Raw genomic sequence first — 11,887 nt, 5'->3', positions numbered from 1 at the left:
CCATTTCCTTTCTGTGGTCCTTTCACTTTCAGGGCAACTCTTTTTTTTAATATATACATGTGTGTATGTGCGTGAATGTGAATATAAAGATCTGTCTGTCTGTCTGTCTGTCTGTCTGTCTGTCTATCTATCTGTATGTTGAAATTGATAAAATGGAAGGAAAAATTAAAAATAGGGATGAAGAAGACACAGAAATATTCATGAGGCAAATATTCACGCAATTACGCAAAACAGGGAACAAGAACTTGCGACCCTTTTTACCCTGGAAATGTACAAGGTCATGATGCGTTCAGACCCCCACTGAGCATGCGCAAGGGTGCTGATAAGAATAGTTGAATCCGCATGGTATGCACCGGAGTGGTAATACAATTTGCACTCACTCCGCTTTGTGTGAATCTGCATCACGTGACTTGCCTTGGATTCGATTCCCCCTTGATTCGGAAGGGCAACGGAAGGGCAACCAGGTGTGATAAAACATTCACGTTATGATGTGAATTCGCATAGCTGAACCAGGAATCACCCCGGATCTGAGCTGCAAAAACCTCCATGTGATAAACACCGCTGTTGCCAGATGACAGGTACAACAGGGAGGGAGCATGAGAGAACTAGTCTCTCATTAGAACTGATGGAGTGGCTTTGCTCTCCCATCTCACCCTTTACAGACTGATGCAGTGGCTGTTGCCTGGGAACAATTGGAAGAAGACTGTCATCTTCTCTTTGGTGTTGTCTGATGGGCATGATCCTGAGTGAGCCAGTCTCTCAGTAGAATTGGTGGAGTGGCCCTGCTGTCCCATCTCTTGCTCTGGTACAGACTGATGGAATGGCTGTTGTCAGGTAACAGGTGAAAGAGGGAGAGAAGAACCTGCGTGATCCAGTCTCTCCTTAGCATTGATGGAGTGGTCCTGCTGACCCATCTCTTGCTCTGGCACAGACTGATGGAATGGCTGTTGTCAGGTAAAAGGTGAAATAGGGAGAGAAGAACTTGTGTGAGCCAGTCTCTCCTTAGAATTGATGGAGTGGTCCTGCTGTCCCATGTCTTGCTCTGGCGCAGACTGATGGAATGGCTGTTGTCAGGTAACAGGTAAAAGAGGGAGAGAAGAACCTGACTGAGCCAGTCTCTCCCTAGAATTGATGTGGTGGCCCTGTTGTTCCATTTCTGTCTCTAGTGCAAACTGATGGAATAGATGTTGCTATGAAACAGTTGAGGGAGGCCTGTGACCCTAAATACATTTATGAGGGAGGTAGCCCTACGTTAACCCAGTAGGGCTTGATTGTGAATAACTGTGATGAGGTTTGCACTGTTAAAATACTACTACTACTACTACTACAACTACTTCTACTACTACTAACAATCTAAAAAGTGTGTTGGGAGAAGCAAAAGCCTTGCTGGAACAGTACTGGTGAATGCGGTTAATTCAAAACACTCCAACATTCTCCCTTCTCTGGTCTTTGACCCACAGACTCTGTTGGAGAAGAGAAAATGTAAGACGTCTTTGCACTCCTTGGGGGAATCTGTCAAAATGACTCGATCTTCTGGAATGACATCTAGAAGGAAACAACAACAAAATGGCTCCTTGTCCCTAAGACCCCCCCCCCCGCCCCCATCTTTCTTTTTTTGCTGCTGGTCATAACGGCACAGAAAGATGTTTTGCTCCATGGCGTGGCTGGGAGGTAACGGATGGGCGAAAGAAAACACAATGCGAAAGCATTGTGTCACCATAATCTGGGTCGGTTGCAAGGCTGGATCTGCCTCGTGCTTGTTCTCGCTTGTTTTTCTGTGCCGTCTTTTTTTTCAACGAAGAGGGAAGGATCTACATTTTGGAAGTATGTACACATATAATAAGGCTGGGTTTGACCTATAAAGCTCTATATAGCTCAGGCCCTGGCTATTTGAAGGACCGTATCTTCCCGTATGAGTGCCTGCCCCAGATTTACGAGTTTCTCTCTATCCCACTGACTTCCATCCGAGGGATAGCTGGAGGGAACATGAAAGAAATGCACTGTAAAAAAGATCCTCACTCATGTTGCATTGATGGTCATCTGGACATACAGTTGGTCTCCATATCCATTGATTCTTTATCCACGTGTTCAACCATCCACTTTACTATGTCACTGAATATAACTCTGATTTCCAGAGTTCGATTCCAACATGGGAACCACTACACCATGTTGATTCAAATATTAAAATCCAGAGAACTTCTGGTCACAAGCATTTTAGAAAAGGGAAACTTTAATTTTGTATGTATGCAGCCAGGTTATCTTGGGAACTATAGTTCAGTGGAATGGAGTGGAACGCTCTAGCAGAGAAATTTAAGTGTGCTGGATGTAAGTGATCAGATGAAAAGACAGGGAGGAAAAGGAAGTACATAAATGTGCACATCGTACATTGCTGTGGGAGCTTGGGAGGCCGGTGGCTCCAGGTCAGTGGGGCATGAATCCGCTCCAGGCTTTAAATGAGCTATCAAAAATACTGCCTTCATACTCCAATAATTTAAGGACTTTGGATAGCTCAAAGCTAGCACCCTCCCCTGGAGATTTCTGATGGACTTATCTCACATGAGTAATGTATTTAAGTCTTTTACTCCAAGTCTAAAGTGAAGTCTCAAGTCTCTACCTTCAAGTCTAGAGTCTCAAGTCCTTGCAAGATGCTTTCAAGTCAAGTCTCAAGTCCTTGTAAGATACATTCAAGTCAAGCCTCAAGTTGAGTCTCAAGTTTCTACCTTCAAGTCTCAAATCGAGTCCCAAGTCCTTGCAAGATACTTTCAAGGCAAATCTCGAGTCTCAACTCTCTACCTTCAGGTCTCAAGTCAAGTCGCAAGTCCTTGCAAGCTATTTTCAAGTCAAATCTCAAGTCCAGTCTTAAGTCACAAATCTGGGGACCAACTTTAACAGAGAAAAACCTGGTGGCGATGGTGGTGGTGGTGTGTTTGTCAGGGTGGCAATAACTAGAAAAACAAGAACATAGAATAATAGAATCATAGAGATGGAAGAGACCACTAGGGCTATCCAGTCCAACTCCCTGCCATGCAGAAACTCTCAATCAAAGCATCCCCAACAGATGGCCATCCAGCCACTGTTTAAAGACCTCCAAGGAAGGAGACTCCCCTACACACTGAGGAAGGAGAAAACAGCCCTTACTGCCAGGAAGTTCCTCCTAATGTTGAGCTGGAATCTCTTTTCTTGGAGCTTGCATCCAGTGCTCTGTGTCTCAATCTCTGGAGCAGCAGAAAACAAGTTTGCTCCCTCCTCAATGTGACATCCCTTCAAATGTTTAAACAGGGCTATTATATCACCTCTTAACCTTCTCTTCTCCAGGCTAAACGTCCCCAGCTCCCTAAGTCTTTCCTCATAGGGCTTGGGTTCCAGACCCTTCACCATTTTAGTTGCCCTCCTTTGGACACATGCACAAATTTAGGTAAAAAATATTAAATTATCATAGGCAACCTATCCAGATGGCATTTTAGAAAAATGAGGTCTACTCAGCAGCCTGAACCTGCTGCACATTGGAGAAGCCTTCTAAAACTTCCTAGGAGCATCAGGCAAGACTCACAGTCCACCTCTCCAATGGCACAGGTTGTGTTTGTGGGAGGGGAACAGCAAACAAGTTAGGCAATGGGCTTGAAGTGGATGGTCTACAGGAACTGTGGGCTTCCTCTACAGCAAACATAAAGTACTGCTTCCATCACGTGACCAGTATGCAAAAAGCAGTCTTGTTGAAAAGAGGAAAAGCGTTTTCCATTCCATAACATTTTTGGATGAAGTTAGGAAGTCAAGTCGATTGCTAAAAATATACAAGGTGTGTCAGTGCATCATTTATTGCCAACTTGAGTCCCAAGAGCCTGATTGCATGAGAAAAGAAAGCCAAAATGAAGAGTAGCGACTTTCCCCGTGCCTCTCGGCATGTCATCATAAGCACTTCTGTTCTCTTCCCATGGGAGATGACCGTAAAAGCATGCCTTTTGTTGGAACGGGTTTTTGCAGCATGACCAAAGTCTTGCTTTTATTACTGTCTCCCTTGAGAAGAGAATGGAAGAGCTACAGTGGCATGTGGAGAGGTGCAGAGAAAGCCACTACTCTCCCACTTCATTTCAGCTTTCTTTTCTCATGCAATAAGTCGACTGGAATTTACATCATTGCCTCATATTGGTGGCTGGAACAGCTCTTTGAATGGGTTTGAGCTGCTGAGTGTAGCCACCATTTTAAATCCCTACACTGTTTTTGGCTGGCTAAGCCAGGCTTGAGTACCGAGATGGAGAAAAAATAAAAGCCCACTTCATGAAGGTGAGCATTACAGATGGGCTCTGCTGGGGTATTGGGATACCATAGGATGCCAGCTCCAGATGCACTAGATTTTTATCCTGTTTTATTCCATGCTTCTGTTTTATCCAAAAAAACCTGTGCAAAGGTAGTCTGAGTTCTCTGTGCGCAAGAGCAGCAATTCTGCAACCTGCATAAATGATAGGAATTAAACCAATTTGCAAGTGTGTGTCTTTTTAAACAAACGGAGCAGTTCAGCACGATAAGCATGCAGAGCAGAGAAGAGTGGAATGAGAGGACTGGGGTAGCATCCTTGGATACAGTTGCCAGGTTCTCTCAGAGACAGGTTGAGATCCTATTTGTTCTGCAGGTGTACCTACTTACGCTGCAGGGCCAGAAGAGTAAGGAGCCAGGAAATGGCAAAGGGCCCAGATAGACAGACTGGAAAAACCAGAAACTCCTGGTTTTGTTTGTGCATCTATGTGATGTTTTCCCCATTCTGCAGCATTCCCAGGGAACTTTCAGCACATACAAGGCCATTTATTCCCAGTCCCCAGGTCGGTTTAAATTAAACCAGCATTTCCCAAAATGAAATGTCCCTCTCCATGTCGATGTGTTTCTGTTATACTTGAGCTAACTAGGATGGCGACCACCAAGTGGTGTCAAACTGCATTAATTCTGCAGTGCAGATACAGCCTGCGTTATACTGGAACTAGTGGGACACCTGGTTTAAGGAGACTACATGTGAAAGGGATCTAGGAGTCCCAAGTCAAGTAGACCACAAGTTGAACATGAATCAACAGTGCAATGCAATTTTAGGCTGCATCAATAGAAGTATAGTGTCTAAATCAAGGGAAGTAATAGTGCCACTGTATTCTGCTTTGGTCAGACCTCACCTGGAATACTGTGTCCAGTTCTGGGCACCACAATTAAAAAAGGACATTGAGAAACTGGAGCCATGTGTCCAAAGGAGGGTGCCTAAAATGGTGAATGGTCTGGAAACCATGAAGTCCTATGAGGAACAACTTAGGGAGCTGGGGATGTTTAGCCTGGAGAAGAGAAGATTAAGAGGTGATATGATAGCCCTGTTTAAATACTGTATTTGAAGGGATGTCATATTGAGGAGGGAGCAAGCTTGTTTTCTGCTGCTCCAGAGAACAGGATCTGGAGCAATGGATGCAAGCTCCAGGAAAAGAGATTACACCTCAGTATTAGGAGGAACTTCCTGACAGTAAGAGCTGTTTGACAGTGGAACACACTCCTTCCTCGGAGTGTCTTTAAGCAGAAGCTGGATGGCCATCTGTTGGGGATGCTTTGATTGAGAGTTCCTGCATTGCAGAATGGGGTTGGACTGCATGGCCCTTCTAGTCTCTTCCAGTTCTATGATTCTAGCTAAGTTGGCCACCACAAGAAACATAGCTGTTCCCAGGACAGCATCTTAGACAGAGATCAAGTGGGGGACAGAGGAATGCTAGCTACAAAAGAAAACCATCCTAATAGCAATAGCAATAACAAGTATATTTCTATACCGCTTACCAGTGAACTAGCACTCCCTAAGCTAAAGCCAAACTATTCTAATAGAGGTTGAATGTCTCTTATCTAGAATTCTAAAATCCTCCAAAATTCAAAATTGTCCCCATGGGTCGCTTTGATAATGACACCTTTGCTTTCTGCTGGTTCAGCGTACACAAACTTTTGCTTTGTGCACAAATTTAATTTATTATTAAATGTTATGTATAATATTATCTTAAGGCTATGTTTATAAGTTGTATTTAAATCATAAATGAATTCTTCAAGATCTCTCATTATGTAGAGGCAAATATTTAAAAATCCCAAATCCAAAACACTTTTGGGCCCAAGCGTTTCGGGTAAGTCAACCTGTATGGCTAACACACTTTAACACTTTGACCTGTCTGGATACCTGAAAGGGGAGTTATCCTGGTACACCCCCCATAGAAATCCACTTGGGCAAGTCACACTCTCTCGGTCTCACAGGAAGGCCATGGCAAACCTCCTCTCAACAAATCGTGCCCAGAAACCCCTATTAATTGCAAACCTAAGACTACGGCAAGTTATTTCTAAAAGGCACTGTCAGGGATTCTTTGACCACTCTTAAGGTTTTAGTAAAATGTAACAAAATGTAATTAATTAATCCCTTTAAGAAAACATTGTTAATGAGCAACAGGAATGAATTACTTTTCAAACAATGCAACGAAGAATTGAGACATACTGGAGACAGATATTTTAAAAAAGTAACTTGCAGTGTTCATTACTTTGACGAAGAAGCAGTAGCAATAACAGCAGTGGAGATTAGTCAGTTTAATAAGAATTAATAATAAATAAACATTAATAATAATATCTATTTAGATTCTGCCTTTTCTCAATTCCTGGGGAAAAGAATCCAAAATCTGGCAACTTACAAAACTGAAATACATACAGAAGAGAACATTAAATTAAACTATCTTGACTCTGGAGACCAGGGTTCGATTCCCCACTCGCCTATGAAACCCACTGGGTGACCTTAGGCAAGTCACATGCTCTCAGCCTCAGGGGAAGACAATGGCAAACCTCCTCTGAACAACTCTTGACACGAAAACCCCATGATAGGATTGCCTTTGGATCTCCATAGATCGGAAATGACTTGAAGGCGCACAACAAACTGGTGAAGAAAGAGAGCTAGCATGGCATAGTGGTTTGAGTGTTGGATTGCAACTCTACAATCCAAGGTTCGATTCCCAGCTTGGCCAAGAAACCCACTGTGTGACCTTTGGGGAGTTACATGCTCTCAGCCTCCGGGGAAGGCCATGACAAACCTCTGAGCAAATCTTGCCTAGAAAACCCCACGATCGGTTCAGGTTGGGAATGACTTAAAGGCACACAGCAACAACATCAGTGGGGCTAGTTTAGTTTAGTGAGCAGCAGAAAAGATGTGTCTGGGCATAAACTCCTGAAACACGGCACATGAAACATGCGCATAAGGAAGGGTGGAACTGCTCAGGAACCCGGGCGTTACACAGACGGACCCTGCGGGAACACAATCAGGAGATGTTTATCATCGTCGCACACACACAAAGTCAGGAAATGGATACCGTCACACCACTAAAAAGAGGGGAGGAGAAGGTTTGGGGCTTTGGGAAGGAAACAGGGCAGCTGTCACACTGCAGAGGGACTTCCTTTAGGGGCCTCACTTGCTCAGGGTGGCCGACAGCTGCACTCCAAGGAGGATCTGAGAGCCGCACTTTGTTGACGCCGACCCTGGATTTCGGGTGTCAGAACCTAGCATGAAATAGACAACCACAACCTCAGAGGAAGGGACAACTTGGCTGCTTGCATGCCTTCCTGCCAACCAGCCAGTAGCTGTTTTTCTTCTTGCTCTGAGGCCTATATATGGAATTTGCTTTGAACGCTGGGCTGAATCTTTTTGGATGGAGCCAGTTGCCAGGATGGTGTAGTGGGCTGAGCGTTGGATTATGACTTTGGGTTCGAAGCCCGGCTCGGCCATGGAAACCCACATTATTTTCTACAGCGTAGATGCACCTTTGGGGACTAGCAGGGTTTTTGTGGTTTGAGCATTACTGAGATTATCACACTGGGGTTATCCTGTCCTTGTCCCGTTACTGTCCCATCCTTCCCGCACGATCATGGGAAGGACTTTCAGACGACGTCGCACAGATCCCATCATTAACCTGGCCGAAAAGCGCAAGTGACTGCGATCACGCAAAAGACTTTCACATGATGTCATGCAGATCTCGTCATTAACCCGTCATTAAAGCAACATTGACTGACAATTTGCATTAACGGAAGTTCACGTTATTGCAATGCCACTTTAATGACGGCTTAATGGCAGGATTGGCACTACGACATGAAAGCCTTTTGTGCTATCCTAGTCATGGACAGGTTAATGACCAGATAAGGATGGGGAATGATCCCATCCCTATCCCATTTGTGTGTGATAATCACCAAAGACTTGAAATCAGGGTTGAAATCCTGGCTTGGCCATGGAAACCCACTTGGGCAAGTCACGCTCTTTTGGAGGATGGCAAAGGCAAACAGCCTGTGAAGAAACTTGCTAAGAACACCCCATGATAGTTTTGCCTTAGGCTCGCCATAAGTCAGAAATGACTTGAAGGCACACAACAACAACAACAACAACAAGTTGCCTTGGACTTCATAACTGGACCTTGCAACCTGACTAAATTGTGCACTGGCTTTTCTCTGGTGCAAAATGCCTCTAAGGGTGCATCGGTTGTTGTTGCTCCTGTTGTGTGACTTCAATTTGCTTATGACTTCTGGTGATCCTAAGGAAGGGTGACCTGATGTCCTCACTGCAAAGGTGGACAAGGCATTGCAAAATAATGACGGTGAACTATAACTATTAAATAACTAGTTATAAAAACGATTACGACATGATCTTAAAATAATATTATTTCTAAAATGTTAGTTAAAAACCAACCATAATGTTGCATATAATGGGATTTTGGTATCCACAGGTTACCGGAACCAAGAATAGACTAGAATCTTTATTACGGTCATAGACCGGCACAGATAAAAATGGGATATAGAATAAAAGAAGGCAAAAAACACAGGTTAAAAATCAGTATTTGAAATATCCTTTCAGATTACACAGCTCCAGTATAGCAAGACAAGACTTTGGCTAGCCTACTGTTTGAACCAAATCCCACCAAGGACCTACTGTACGCAGCTATAAAATCTTACATTGCACGAAAGTTAACCATACATCTGATGAAATAGTCAGAAAAACAAAAACAAGCATATAGCATCCTTTGCAAACATAAATTATTTTTTAAAATGCTATTTAAAAACAACAACAACGTTTCATCCATTTAAAATTCCTCTGAAAAAAGAAAGCTATCAAAACATACCCACGCATATATGCACATTAAACAATAAACAAAATAAACACGTATTTTACTCTGACTTTACTCTGAGTGGCAAGCGAAGGGATTTGGACACCTTGGGTCCCATCCTGGAAAAAAAGACAGGATATAAAAGCAATCTGATGCCACTTCTGCCATATATTTTAAGCAACAAACAGACCTGGAATAACCATTTCGACTGTCCCGATTCGGATGGGACAGTCCTGATTTCATTCTCTTCCATGCCACTTGTTCTGTTGGTTTGAAAAGGTCCTGGTTTCTCGTTCCTCCTCCTACTTTCCTCCTTCAGCCTCCGGTTGCTGCAAACTGAGTTCGAAGTGGAAAAGTACAATTGCACGATTTTCACACAAAATGTTGAAAGGCATGTATAAATCAGAGAGCCATTGTGGTGCGTAATGGTTTGAGAATCTTCAGAGAATGCTGGCATGGAAGATATACATACAACATACATCATACATATATATGAATGAGTTTATTCCTGTCGTTCGCCAGCACCTGTGCTGGCATCTTCAGGAATGCTGGCATGGAAGAGAGTGGCATATGTACACACACACACATATACATACATACACACACACACACACACACACATATTATAATATACAACCGTATGTTATAAGAGCTTCCTTACATTTTGCCAGCATCTGTAGCTGGCATCTTCAGAGAATGCTGGCACAGAAGAGAGTGGAGTATGTATGCATGTATATAGTGTGTGTGTGTGTGTGTATATAATATAAGAGTTATTTCTTGAAGTTTCACCAGATGGTTGGCATCTCAGAGAATGCTGGCATGAAGATATATACATAACATAACATATACATATACATATATATAATATGAGTTTATTCCTGTCGTTCACCAGCATCTGTGGCTGGCATCTTCAGAGAATGCTGGCATGAAGATATACATACATACATACATATATATTATATATATATATATGAATGAGTTTATTCCTGTCGTTTCGCCAGCACCTGTGGCTGGCATCTTCAGAGAATGCTGGCATGGAAGAGAGTGGATAGATTATAAATATATAATATATATATATAATATATTATAATATATATATAATATTATAATACAAAAAAACATAATATATCAGCGCTGTGTAAACTTACAGCGCTTTATAAATAAAGGTTAATAATAATAATAATAGTACTCTGAAGATGCCAGCCAAAGACACTGGTGAACATCAGGAATAAACTCTTCCAGAACATGGCCACATAGCCCAAAAAACCCCACAAAACTATGGATGCTGGCCATGAAAGCCTTCTACTTCACAAATATATCACTTTTTGAGGTCCTGGTCCCACGTTTGGACTGTAGGTTTTAAAAATAATAATAGATGGATTAACGGTTTTAAATCAAATAAAGCATGCATACATTTCCATCCAGTGCCACCTGAGCTGAAAACAGGCACATTTGACAAAATGTGGGCTTGTGACTAGCATTGGCATAATAATTTATATCCCCCTGTCTATTTTTAATACCTTTGTCTGATCAGAAGCCAGTGGTGCATCAAACGCTTGCAATGTGCATATTGTGCATTTCAGTGGGTCCAAATAAAGATATCCCTGTTTTGTGGATTTTGGAGGTTATTGTACTTCGCCATGGCCGATGCATCTACATCTGGATATAACAACTCCAGATGGATTGCAATGTGGCACCTGATGGGTTAAGCTTTTGCTTGGCCTCTGCTTTATTTATTTATTTAGGGCTTAAATGAGACACACTGTTCCAGGAAGAGGACTCTTGCAATTCCAGATCTGCTGGGGCTGAAGCTGAGCTGCCTTAGTTGCAAATGGGAATTGCATTCAAATAAAGAATCCCTGGGGGCTTCAGTCCTCTGCCCCAAAGCACTACAAATCATGTCCACCCAACAATATATTTGTATTATTGGGGCGTGTGCACATGTGTGAGTGTGCTATATATATACTACATATATATAATTATTCATATATAATATATATATATATATGTAAATATAATGACTGTATATATGAAAAAGTACACATATATACTATCACATACCACACACCACATATAGTATTCATATATATATATATATACACACCACACACACACACACACACTTTGTATATATATCAAGATATATGTGGATATATAGATATTGTGCATGGTATTTTTCCGTGTGTGGGTGTGTATAAAATTCATACTTTGTGTGTGTGTGCGTGTGTGTGTGTGTATGTGTGTGTGTATATATATAGTATATATATATGAAAATGACATATATAGTACTATAGTATGTAAAACTATTCATATCTATCATATATCTATCATATGAAAAAACTACCACACAACAATATATATATATATACACACACAAACATATGAATTATATATATAATAATATATACACACACACACACACCACCCACGAAAAACTACCACACACAATAATATATCTCCACATATAGTCTTGATATATATACAATACTATACTATATGTGGTGTGGTGTGTGGTGTGTGTGTGTGTATATATATATATATATATATATGGTAGTTTTCCCCATAATATATATTCACATATAGTATTTCATATGTATACAAATATATTAATATGGATAAATACCACATATAGTATATAAAACTATCTATCTGTATCTATCTATCTATCTATCTATCTATCTATCTATCTATCTATCACCATCCATCCATCTATCTATTATCTATCTATCTTCACAGTGTGTGTGTGTGTGTGTAGATATATC

Source organism: Sceloporus undulatus, chromosome 7 (assembly GCF_019175285.1).
Source record: "Sceloporus undulatus isolate JIND9_A2432 ecotype Alabama chromosome 7, SceUnd_v1.1, whole genome shotgun sequence".
NCBI classification, from domain to species: domain Eukaryota; kingdom Metazoa; phylum Chordata; class Lepidosauria; order Squamata; family Phrynosomatidae; genus Sceloporus; species Sceloporus undulatus.
Note: the sequence above shows the minus strand (reverse complement) of the source record.